Raw genomic sequence first — 13,838 nt, forward strand, 5'->3', positions numbered from 1 at the left:
TGCTCTTGTCTGGTGGTGTCCCAATCCTCAGTGGTCATATCAGCTTCAGGTTCTACAACACCAAGCTCCAAATCCATGGGCAGCTTTCCTGGCCTTTCCCACATGAGATATGCCGGAGTGCAATTGGTGGAACTGACTGGTATATGATTGTACAGATCCACTAGATCAGGTAGTAGGTCTGGCCACTGGTTTCTCTCCTCAAGTGGTATGGTCTTTAGCAGGTCGATGATGATGTTGTTCATCTTTTCGCAGAGACTGTTGGTTTGTGGGTGGTAAGGTGTAGTTCTTATCTTTTTACACCCATAGAGATGGCAGAACTCCTTGAACAATTCAGCCTCAAAGGCCGGGCCTTGGTCAGTCAATACTTGCTCAGGATATCCATGGGGTCTGCAGAAGTACGCTTGGAACGTCTTTGCTGCTGTCTCTGCTGTCAGGTCTTTGACAGGGGCGACCACCAGGAAACGTGAGTAGTGATCTACCATGGTCAGAGCATAGGAGTACTCTGACCTGCTGGGGGACAACTTGACATGGTCCAGGGCCACGATCTCCAGGGGCCGAGTCGTCTTGATGGTTGCAGGGGTGCCTTCTGGCTGCTGAAGTCTTTCCTTCTTAGGCCGCAGGGTCCACAGTCCCGGCACCACCTTTCAATGGAGCTGCGGATTCCTACTCAGTAGAATCGACATTTCAGCAGGGTCTCTAGCTTTTTCCAGCCAAAGTGCCCCGCCTGATCGTGGTAAGCTTCTAATACCATCTGGATGTCTGTCTTCGGGACCACTATCTGCCATACCATCTCATGGGTTCTTGGAGTGACGTACCTCCGGCACAGCTTCTCACGGTAGATAAACAGCCGGCTTCTCTCGTTCCACAGCTGCTTTGCTTGCAGAGACGCATCTTTCTCCAGGGAGGCACCTTCTTGGGTTATCAGCTGTTTGATGTGGCTGACAACCGGGTCGCTGTCCTGGGTCTCTTTCCAGCTATGGTGAGGAAGGGGGTTTAACGTCTTTTCACGCGGCTTCCTGGAGGCTCGTTGCTCATGGATCATCCCACTCCGGTGAAAGGCAGGTAGCTCTATCTCTTCCAGGTCATCCACTTCTTCTTCTGTGTCTGACTGGTGAGGCATCCTAGACAGGGCATCGGTGTTGGCGTTCTTGCGGCCCGCCCAGTATTTAATTGTAAATTGGTAGTTTGACAGCCGAGCCATCCATCGTTGTTCCAGAGCCCCCAACTTAGCTGTTTCAAGATGGGTCAAGGGGTTGTTATCAGTAAAGGCAGTGAACTTGTTGGAAGCCAGATAGTGCTTGAATCTTTCAGTGATGGCCCAGACCAAGGCCAGGAACTCCAACTTGAAGCTGCTATAGTTCTCTGGGTTCCTCTCAGTCGGACGGAGCTTCCTGCTTGCGTATGCGATGACTTTCTCTTGCCCATTCTGCTTCTGACTTAAGACAGCACCCAGGCCTTCGTTGCTGGCATCCGTATACAGCAGGAACGGTTGGCTGTAGTCAGGGTAGGCTAGGATCTCATCACCTGTCAGGATCTCCTTCATCTCCTGAAATGACTCTGCTTGCTCCTTACCCCAGTGGAATGGAGGGCTTTTGCCTTTGAGGGACTTCCCTACCAGGAGGTCTTGCAGAGGAGATGCTTTCTTTGTGTAGTCCTTTACGAACCTCCGGTAGTATCCTACTAGTCCCAAGAACTGACGCACCTCCTTGAGGTTCTTCGGCTCCAGCCACTTCTGGATGGCTGTGACTTTCTCCGGGTCTGGTGCTATGCCTTCTGGACTGACAATGTGTCCCAGGTACTGTACCTTCTTCTTGAGCAGATGGCACTTTGAGGGCTTCAACTTCATACCGTACAGAGACAGTGACTCAAATACCTCTGCCAGGTGTTTCAAGTGGTCCTCGTAAGTTCTGGAGTACACAATTAAGTCATCCAGGTAAAGTAACACAGTCTCGAAGTCGCGGTGTCCCAGGCAGCACTCCATCAATCTCTGGAACGTTCCGGGGGCATTGCAGAGTCCAAACGGCATGCTGTTGAACTTGCAGAGTCCCATCGGGGTGGTGAAGGCCGTCTTCTCCCGATCCTCCTCAGCCACAGCTACTTGCCAGTATCCACTAGTGAGGTCAAGGGTGGAAAAGTAATTTGCAGACTTTAAGGCAGCTAGGGACTCCTCTATGCGTGGTAAAGGGTATGCATCCTTATGTGTAATGCGATTTACTTGACGGTAATCTACACACATTCTCATGCTCCCGTCCTTTTTCCTAACCAGCACTAGGGGAGTCGCCCAGGGACTACAACTATCCCTAATTACTCCCGCCTTCCTCATGTCATGCAGCATTTCTTTTGCCTTCTGGTAGTGAGCTGGGGGTATAGGCCTATAACGTTCTTTGATTGGGGAATGGTTGCCTGTGGGGATATGATGTTGAACCCCCTTAATCCTCCCGAAATCTAGCGGATGTTTACTAAACACCTGCGAGTACTCTTGAACCACGCGGTGTACACTCTGTTTTTGATGGGCAGGAGTGGTGTCTGTCCCAACATGGAGCTGTTGACACCAATCCTCCACCTGGGTTGCAGGGTCATTATCCTCTACTTCATCTGGTGAGGTTAAGGACTCCGCCTCATGGATGCAGTTGTTATTGACAGCATGTAATTTGGCAACAGTGGCATAACGTGGCAGTTTGACCTCATCTTCCCCTAAATTGAGGAGACGGACAGGCACCATCCCATTACGTACATCTACCACTCCCCTGGCGGTTAAGAGCGTGGGTCTATGCTTGGAGCAAAGGGTTTCTACTACCGCCTGGTAGCTCTGTCCTCTAAGACCTATGGCAGCTCTACACCAGATGAGCATTTCACTCATTGGGGGGATGACAATGGGTATGGGGTCTGTTACCCTCACGTTACCGATTTCACCATCTGTCAGCCTTACTTGCTGTTGATACATCAGGATGCGGATCTCTCTCTGCAGTGCCCTCCTTTGCCTCGGTCTGGCAGTGTCAGCGATCTGTTGGAGTAAGAACACAACCTCTCCCAAACAGTTACCAACAACATTAGTGCCTAGTACCATATATGGGTTGCTGTCATCAGGGTTAGTCTCCACTACAATTAGTCCCTGGTCCTTCAGCTCCACTCTCCCCATTTTTACAGTCACATTCTTAACCCCGAGTAGGTTAAGGGGGAGTCCATTTGAAGCATATACAGACAAATTTGGAGCTGGCGGACGTAGATCATCCTTGGACCAGAACCTCTTGTAGAGGACTTCAGGCATGATGGTTACCTGAGATCCTGTGTCCAGCAGGGCATGCATCGGGATGACGTCCAACACAATGGACAGGAAAGGTCTTCCTCCGACGAACCTGTTATACCAGTCTGATGGGCCTGGTGAGTCTACTCCTGGGTGGCGGCCCTCGGACCCAGGGTTTTCTCATTTAAAGGACAATTCTGAGCGATGTGTCCGGTCTTACGGCATTGGTAGCAGATTGGTTCTCTCAGTGGACGGCGTTGGTCACTGGTCCTCGGCGAGGGTGGTGTTGGCCTCCTCCTCCTCTGCATCCAGGGGACATCCTCAGGGCTGTAGGCTAGCAGGATCTTCCCTCCTTCCTCAGGCTCCGTCCGCAGCTGCAGGGCACTCAGCACGGTGGTCAGGGCTTTACTCAACTGACGCACCTCAGAGCGCAGGCTGTCCAGTTCTTTAGGGGACGTTGCAGGGACTTTAGCTTCAGCAGTCACTGGGGAAATGGTGGGTGTTGCAGGCACTGGAATAGCCCCACCCTGGTAACGTTGGATGGCATTTGTTTCCAGGGGCTGCAGTCCTTTTATAGCCATGTCCTTGAGATTGTCAAAGGTGGCATCTGGATGATCCAGGGACCACCAACGCACAGTCCTGCTCTCCTCTGGAGACCTCAGTCCCCGGACAAACTGTTCCTTCAGCATTTTGTTCTCATTCTCAACGCTGGTTGGACTAACCTGGTTCAGAGCCCGCAGGGCCCCTTGGAGACGCCAGGCGTAGTCCCGAACATTGTCCTCTGGTTGTTGGGAGCAGCTGTAAAACCTCATCCGGACGTCCGCTTCAGTAAGGTCCTCAAATACAGTCTGTAGTTTTTGGAATATTGCGGACACTGACTCTTGGTCTGCGGCTGACCATGTTTCCACTTCCCGCTCCGCAGCACCGGTCAGTTGTCCTAATACAACGGCAGCTCTTTGTATTGCCGGTCATAGAGTACATGTCTAAGATACCACATATCTTCCGTTGGAATCCAGACAGGGTATCTGGTTTGCCGTTGTACTGAGGGAGCCATTTTGCTCCAGGAATGTATGGTAAAGTCATAGGGACAACGGGTGTTACAGGCGCTGCTGATGGAGCGGCGGCTTCGGCCTGCTCATTATCGGGTGCGGGTTGAACTTCAGGGACGTTGACCGGCAGGTCGGCGTTCTGCTGTTCGACAGACATCTTAGCGCCCCCCTAGTTAACCGTGGCCTACCTTCTGGTTTTTCTTCCGGTAGGCCGCAGCTCCGCAGGTGACGGTTATCTTCAGGACCTTGCGTCGCTTGCGTCCTACGTCAGAGCGTTCAGCGACGCTCCGTACAGGACCTGGCGCTTCCTGATTTGACGTCAAGGCATGGGGCGTGTCCGGGACTTCGTGCTCTTTTGCAGGTACGCCCCTTATTTTCCCGCGGTTACGCCCTTCTTCTTGCTCAACGGCCCAACAATGGCGGCTATCTTCACCACAACTTTACGTACACAGTTCAAAATAAAGGCGCACAGTACCCGGTGGCAACGGGCAAAACACGGGGTCATTGCAGCGGGCACGCAATCCTGTTCGTGACGCCAGAAGAAGATGACAAGCCCAGGGGATGGGGGATGACTCGGTTACCCGGGCCTTTAGCCTTAAGGAGGTCGCGGTGGTCGGCTCCCGGGCCCGTACTCTGGGGTCTCTCTTTAAAAAGGCGTTGATAGATATCAAGTTTATAAAAGTTTGTGACGCCACGTATGGTTTCTGATGATATTCACCAGCGCTGCGCAGTCCACTGAGGCCGGTGATAAGGCAGCTAGATGGTATGGCTCCCCACAGGTGGAGCTGGGCCTCAGGGCAGTATAAAAACGGGGATGCAGGACATGGAGACTCAGCCGAGTCGGAGCAAGAACAGGGACGGACACAAAAGTCACTTCAGTACCTTTTACTGATGGAAATTCAGGCACTCCCCGGATCACTGTAGGGTGAAGGGTGTATGTCCGGATCCTCCCCAATGAGCAGGTTTTGGGCCTCCTGGTTCTTGCTGCTGCGTAATAAGTGTCTGACCTGCCTGGAGCTAGGCCTAACTTTGTCTCTGTCCTGCGCTGGCTGACCTTGTGGTAGGGCATTCTCTTGGAGTGCACGCTCCCGACCTACGGGGCCTATGTGTCTCCTGGCTCTGGTAAGTATCAGCACTTTAGCGATCCTGGGACCTGTAGTTCTCCAGGGATTCCGGTTTATCTTACTGGGTCGTGGAGATCCCAGTAAACTTCAGACCCGGTGTCCGGTAACTGATTCTTCTTCGGGGTGAGCTAGTTAAGCTCCTCTGCCCTCTATGAACTAACTCTCTCTACTCTTCGCCTTCGGCCTACTCGGTCCCTCAATAGGCTACTCACACTAACGGCAGCGTGCCGCTCTTCACCGATCTTATGGCGCCGGCACACCAAAAGCTCACCTCTCTGAGCTACACGGAGTCTTGATCTGGAAGCTCCACTGCAGGATAGCAATGGCAGGAGCTGGAACAGACTTTTGTCCTCTGAGGTAACTCTTCTCAGACTGCCCTGGACTCACTACTATACCAGAATAGACTGACTGCTGCCTGGCTCCACCTTCCCTTTTATATCTCCCTAAAGGGCTCCCTCTGCTGGTCTGAGGTGGAAGGTGGAGATGTGTGAGTGGTTATGGGGGCCTCTTGTGGAGGAATCCTTCAATACACTCTTCTGGGATTTGTGATACCAAGCACAGCTGGGCTTCACATTATGGTGTGACCCCCATGCTCCCCTGACCTCAACCCCATTGAGAACCTCTGGAGCATCATCAAAAGGAGTGTCTATGATGGCGGGAGGCAGTTCACATCTCAGCAACAGCTCTGGGAGTGTATTCTGTCCTCATGCAAAACAATTGAAGCAGAAACCATCCAAAACCTGACAAATTCAATGGACGAGACAGTTCAGAAGCTCCTTTCGAACAAGGGGTCCTATGTGCAAATGTAACATCACCTAGAATAAAGTTTTGAGTTGAAAACTGTTTGATTTCAGTTTCTAATAACCTGCTAATGCTTATAATTTCAAAAATGACCATTTTTTTGTTCTTTATTAAAATGAAAAGGTTGATCGAAGAGTGTGGGGGATCTAAGAGTGTGGCAACCCAGTAGTCATGATTACTTCGAATTCTGACAATCTGAGGGTCATGTTGCAGGGAGTGCAGCAAGAAGGCACTCATTTGTCTTGCGCATCTAGGAGCCCCAAAATTATTTTCCGGGCTAGATGCAGCTAAAAATTATTTTTAATTTTAAATCTGGTGGAGTTTAGTATAGATGGCCTAATAGAATCAGTACTGCACACTGCTACAAAGCCCAAATTATTTTCCAGCCAAGATACAGATAAACATGATTAGTAATTTTAAAGCTTAAAACGGTTGGTGAGGTGATTTAAACAAATCATCAAGCTTTTATTCTCCCCAGGATGACACAGGGGTAGAAAAGTCGTTTCGGATCCATGATTTGTTCATCTTTATGAACGTGAGTCTGTCTACATTATCAGTGGAGAGCCGCGTGCGCTTATCTGTCAGCACACCACCAGCAGCGCTGAACACACGTTCAGACAGAACGCTGGCTGCGTGGCATGACAAGATCTCCAAGGCGTAAGTGGCGAGCTCCGGCCATTTATCCAGATTGGAAGCCCAAAAAGAGCAAGGGGCTAGTGACACAGTCATGGCTTCAATGTTTACTTGGAGATACTCCTGTACCATCGTCTCTAGGCGTTGACTATGTGTCAGACTTCTTGACTCCTGTGGCCTTGCAAAGGATAGGCTAAAAAAGTGGTGAAATGATTCCGCAAAATTGATGTTACCAGCAGATATTGTGTTTCTGTTACGGTTTGAGTGCTGAACACTCGACGGTCCCACGATTGGCAAGTTGGAACTGTGAGATTCACTACGTGCACCACTGGTGTTTTGTGGAAAAGCACATGTAAGATTCTGCAACAGTCTCTGCTGATACTCCTGCATGCGTGCATCCCTTTCTATGGCAGGAATAATTTCTGCAAATTTACTTTTGTACCGGGGATCTAACAGTGTGGCAACCCAGTAGTCAGGATTATTTCTAATTCTCACAATTCGAGGGTCATGTTGCAGGTAGTGCAGCAAGAAGGCACTCATGTGTCTTGCGCATCCAGGAGCACCAAGTCCCTGTTGTGTTGGTGGCGAGGTAACAATCATGCTTCCTTCCTCTGTCCTCTACCCCCAACCTCGCACAACAGAAATGTGATCAAGGTCTCCCTCATCTGATGAGTCTTCCATCAGTTCGTCCTCCACTTCTTCCTGGGCTCCTGCACCTTCCTCACTAGTTTGGCTGCTACCATGCGCCCTGGTAAAACCATCTCCCCCACCCTCACATGACTGCCGCCTTGGTGCTGCCGACCGTCTGGACCTTGCAGATGTTAGCCCTTCCGCATACAACCCCTCCTCCTCTACTTCCTCCACCTCCTCTTGTGCCACCACCTGACTCCGAATTCTGTTTAACATGTGCTCCAGCATGTAAATCACCGGAATAGTCATGCTGATAATGGCATCGTCAGCACTAAACATCTTCGTCGCCATTTCAAAACTGTGCAGAAGGGTGCCTAGGTCCCTGATCTGAGACCACTCCTCCAGCGTGATTTGCCCCACCTCTGGATCTCGTTGGCCCAGGCTATACGTCAGAACGTATTGCACCAGGGGTTGTCGGTGCTGCCACAGTCGCTGCAACATGTGCAGAGTTGAATTCCACCGGGTAGGCACATCGCATTTTAGCCGGTGAAGTGGCAGGCCCAACGACTTCTGTAGAGATGTAAGTCGCTGAGCTGCGGGATGCGAACGGCGGAAGTGAGCACACAGCGACCGTGCCCTCTGCAGAAGGCCATCTAGTCCGGGATAGTGGGCTAAAAATTGCTGGACAACCAGGTTCAACACGTGAGCCATACAAGGCACGTGTGTGACATTGCCCCGGCGAAGGGCCGCACCCAGGTTTGCAGCATTGTCGCACACGGCCTTCCCTGGTTTCAGGTCCAGTGGAGACAACCATTCATGAAACTGGTTCTCCAGAGCTGACCACAACTCCTCAGCTGTGTGACTCACATTTCCCAGACATTTCAAAGTAAAAACCGCCTGATGACGTTGAGCCCTGCTGCCAGCATAGTAAGGAGGTGTGCAGGATCCCTTCTGCGCAGGTAGAAAGCTTGTGGCATGACCAGACAGGCTTTGGGTGCAGGTGGAGAACCGAGAGGAGGTTGAGGAGGCAGAAGCAGTGGAGGAACTTTGAGATAAAGAGGTTTGACGCACAACTCGTGGGGACGGCAAGACTTGGACAGCAGCCCCTTGTCCTGCTGTCACCATAGTTACCCAGTGCCCAGTCAGCGACATGTAACGCCCCTGTCCATGCCTACTCGTCCAAGTGTCTGTAGTGAAATGCACCCTGTCACACACAGAGTTTCTCAAAGAAGCGGTGATGTTGTGTGCGACATGCTGGTGGAGCACAGGCACACCTTTCTTTGAGAAGTAGTGCCGACTGGGCATCTGGTACTGGGGCACTGCGACGGACATAAGGTCTCGAAAATCCTCTGTGTCCACCAGGCGGAAAGGCAGCATTTCTGTAGCCAAGAGCTTGCAGATGGTGAAATTCAACCTCTTAGCTTTCTCATGGCTAGGAGGAAATGGTCTTTTACTTGTTCACATCTGAGAGACCGAGGGCTGGCTGTTGTGCTTAGACGGGGTTGAGAAGGGTGTCCCCGGCAAACTGCCGGTCTGTGAGGAAGATGCAGGGGAACATGTTAGGTTGCCTTGATCCAAAGGTGGTGCTATCGATGTTGGACAGCGCTGAACACCAGCTGGTGTTTCCACCTCCAAAGAAAATGATGACCTGCCAATCACGCTGGCTTTTGCGGGTAAAGAGGTGGCAGGTCTGCGTCCCAAAACAGGTGTGACCGCTGTCCCCCCAGTCACAGAGGATGAAGAGGCCGTGGATGCACAAGATGTGGCAGACGGTGGTTGGCCCGGCCGGCTAAGCCGCATTGTAGCGCAGGGGGCTTCCCACTGCAACTTATGCTTCATATCCATGTGCCGGTTCATGCATGAAGTACTCAAGCTATGTATTTTTTGGCCTATACTTAGTTTTTGCTGACAAATGTTACAGATAACACGAGTTGGGTCATCTTTATCGATCTGAAAAAATGCCCAGGCTATGCAAGGCTTAGCACCCATGCGACCTGAAGAGCCACCACGACTTGTGGTCAGAGGCAGAGCTGTGTTTGAGGATGCAGTTGTTGACGTGCTTCCAGTACTACGTCTCTGTCCAGGAAGGCGCAACCTGACCTCGTCGTCACTAGCATCCTCCTCCACCTCCTCTGCTGACCTCATCTCTTGGCTGACTGTGGGTTGACAGTAAGTGGGATCTCCAACCTCATCATCATCACCCTGTGTGTTATCACACCCGTCGTCCTCAGAGCCAACCTGTTTCTGCCCTGACAAAAAACTAAAGTTGTCGCTCCAATCAGGTATTTGAGTCTCATCATCTTCTTCCTCATTGTCTCCACCAACAGGAGTTACAGTTTGGGAACGAGGGTCTACATTATGGTCAAAACCTTCTGCGTCTGGTCCTGGATCCGACTTATAAAGATTCTGGGCATCAGTGCAGATCATTTCCTTGTCTGGATTCACAGAAGCTCTGGAGCCGACCTCTGATTCCCAGGCTATAGTATGAGTAAACAGCTCTGCAGACTCAACCATCTGTTCTACCCCATACTCAGACGGGCAGCTGGAGACTTGGGAGCTGTGAGGAAGCAAGTGCGATTGGGGTGACACCCCTGAGGACTGGAGTATTTGTGATGTTGAAGTTGAGGTGGAGGAGAGCCCACTTAAAGGAGCACTTGATATCCATTGAAGCACCTGCTGTTTTTGTGCCTCATCTGGAATTTGTAGCGATTGGCGCGGCCATAAGAAAGGGATCTTATCACATTGTCCGCTAAAAGAAGTAGACATTTTAGTTTGGCTGGAAGATGGTCTTTCTTCTGCAGATGTTACTGTTGCTTTAACACCTACTCAACGGACACAACCTTTTTTCCCCTTCCCAACACGCCTATTCCCCTTTCCACCAGCAGCAGGCCTTTTTCCACTCATTTTGGTGGTTAACTAATTCACAACTCTGGAGTTGTTTGCACAAAAAAACAATGGATGGGAACCGAGCAGAGCTGAGTGGCCAAACTGTGGTATTAGGCCAAAAGTATTGGCTGGGTTAGATGCAGAAATTTTTTTTATTGAATTTGCAACCTGATGGAGGTCAGTATAGATGGACTAATAGAACAAGTCCCACACACTGCTAGAAGCCTAAATATTTTTTCAGAGCTAGATGCAGAAAAAAATTATTTTTCATTTGCAACCTGGTGGAGGTTAGTATAGAAGGACTAATAGAACAAGTCCCACACACTGCTACAAGCCAAAATATTTTTTCAGAGCTAGATGCAGAAAAAAATTATATTAAATTTGCAACCTGATGGAGGTCAGTATAGATGGACTAATAGACCAAGTCCCACACACTGCTAGAAGCCTAAATATTTTTTCAGAGCTAGATGCAGAAAAAAAATATTTTTAATTTGCAACCTGGTGGAGGTCAGTATAGATGGACTAATAGAACAAGTCCCACACACTGCTAGAAGCCAAAATATTTTTTCAGAGCTAGATGCAGAAAAAAATTATATTGAATTTCCAACCTGATGGAGGTCAGTATAGATGGACTAATAGACCAAGTCCCACACACTGCTAGAAGCCTAAATATTTTTTCAGAGCTAGATGCAGAAAAAAATTATATTGAATTTCCAACCTGGTGGAGGTTAGTATAGATGGACTAATAGAACAAGTCTCACACACTGCTAGAAGCCTAAATATTTTTTCAGAGCTAGATGCAGAAAAAAAATATTTTTCATTTGCAACCTGGTGGAGGTTAGTATAGAAGGACTAATAGAACAAGTCCCACACACTGCTACAAGCCGAAATATTTTTTCAGAGCTAGATGCAGAAAAAAATTATATTGAATTTGCAACCTGATGGAGGACAGTATAGATGGACTAATAGTCCAAGTCCCACACACTGCTAGAAGCCTAAATATTTTTTCAGAGCTAGATGCAGAAAAAAATTATATTAAATTTGCAACCTGATGGAGGTCAGTATAGATGGACTAATAGACCAAGTCCCACACACTGCTAGAAGCCTAAATATTTTTTCAGAGCTAGATGCAGAAAAAAAATATTTTTAATTTGCAACCTGGTGGAGGTCAGTATAGATGGACTAATAGAACAAGTCCCACACACTGCTAGAAGCCAAAATATTTTTTCAGAGCTAGATGCAGAAAAAAATTATATTGAATTTCCAACCTGATGGAGGTCAGTATAGATGGACTAATAGACCAAGTCCCACACACTGCTAGAAGCCTAAATATTTTTTCAGAGCTAGATGCAGAAAAAAATTATATTGAATTTCCAACCTGGTGGAGGTTAGTATAGATGGACTAATAGAACAAGTCTCACACACTGCTAGAAGCCTAAATATTTTTTCAGAGCTAGATGCAGAAAAAAAATATTTTTAATTTGCAACCTGGTGGAGGTTAGTATAGATGGACTAATAGAACAAGTCTCACACACTGCTAGAAGCCTAAATATTTTTTCAGAGCTAGATGCAGAAAAAAATTATATTGAATTTGCAACCTGATGGAGGTCAGTATAGATGAACTAATAGACCAAGTCCCACACACTGCTAGAAGCCTAAATATTTTTTCAGAGCTAGATGCAGAAAAAAAATATTTTTCATTTGCAACCTGGTGGAGGTTAGTATAGATGGACTAATAGAACAAGTCCCACACACTGCTAGAAGCCTAAATATTTTTTCAGAGCTAGATGCAGAAAAAAATTATATTGAATTTCCAACCTGATGGAGGTCAGTATAGATGGACTAATAGACCAAGTCCCACACACTGCTAGAAGACTAAATATTTTTTCAGAGCTAGATGCAGAAAAAAAATATATTGAATTTGCAACCTGATGGAGGTCAGTATAGATGGACTAATAGACCAAGTCCCACACACTGCTAGAAGCCTAAATATTTTTTCAGAGCTAGATTCAGAAAAAAATTCTTTTTAATTTGCAACCTGGTGGAGGTTAGTATAGATGGACTAATAGAACAAGTCCCACACACTGCTAGAAGCCTAAATATTTTTTCAGAGCTAGATGCAGAAAAAAATTATATTGAATTTGCAACCTGATGGAGGTCAGTATAGATGGACTAATAGACCAAGTCCCACACACTGCTAGAAGCCTAAATATTTTTTCAGAGCTAGATGCAGAAAAAAATTATATTGAATTTGCAACCTGATGGAGGTCAGTATAGATGGACTAATAGACCAAGTCCCACACACTGCTAGAAGCCTAAATATTTTTTCAGAGCTAGATGCGGAAAAAAATTATATTGAATTTGCAACCTGATTTAGGTCAGTATAGATGGACTAATAGACCAAGTCCCACACACTGCCAGAAGCCTAAATATTTTTTCAGAGCTAGATGCAGAAAAAAATTATATTGAATTTCCAACCTGATGGAGGTCAGTATAGATGGACTAATAGACCAAGTCCCACACACTGCTAGAAGCCTAAATATTTTTTCAGAGCTAGATGCAGAAAAAATATTTTTAATTTGCAACCTGGTGGAGGTTAGTATAGATGGACTAATAGAACAAGTCCCACACACTGCTAGAAGCCTAAATTTTTTTTCAGAGCTAGATGCAGAAAAAAATTATATTGAATTTGCAACCTGATGGAGGTCAGTATAGATGGACTAATAGACCAAGTCCCACACACTGCTAGAAGCTGAAATATTTTTTCAGAGCTAGATGCAGAAAAAAATTATTTTTAATTTGCACCCTGGTGGAGGTTAGTATAGATGGACTAATAGAATGATGCTATGCCCAAAAGGTTTTACTTCACTAGGTGCAGTAAAAAAATTGGTATTCTATACACAGGTGGTGTAGCTTGCAACACAGATAGGCTACTCCACTGACTAACACACTCTGCAATAGGCCAAAAAGGATTTGCTTTGCTAGATTTACCCAAATGCTGTGAAAAAAACTTGCACAGCACTGGCACAGACCTGCCTGGCAAAAAGTGATAGGAACTGATGTAACCTAGCCCTGAAAAGGACTGCAATTACAATTAGTCTTTACTCCCAACCTATCTATTTAAGAGCACAGACCTGCCTGATAAAAGTCGTAGGAAATGATGTAACCTAGTCCTTAAAAGGACTGCAATCACAACTCTTCCCTACTCCCAAGCTATCTGTAGATTTGTGCGAAAATTGGTTTGAAATTAACAAAGTATAGCGCACACAGCAACAGCGGTGCCGTCTAACACGCAGCTGCAGCAGTGAGAAAATGGTGGCGACGGGGAAAATGGCTGGGTCTTATAGGGCAAGGACATGTGACATACACTGCCAATGACACATACCCTTGCTTGTGTGAAAAAAAGCAGTTCGCTCCGTGTGTGCGCTGCTGATAGGCTGACAGATTGCACCTCCCCACTGTAAATGCGGG

The sequence above is a fragment of the Phyllobates terribilis genome, unplaced genomic scaffold (genome assembly GCF_046119375.1).
Source record: "Phyllobates terribilis strain yellow unplaced genomic scaffold, ASM4611937v1 Scaffold_12__6_contigs__length_324123572, whole genome shotgun sequence".
Lineage (NCBI taxonomy): Eukaryota > Metazoa > Chordata > Amphibia > Anura > Dendrobatidae > Phyllobates > Phyllobates terribilis.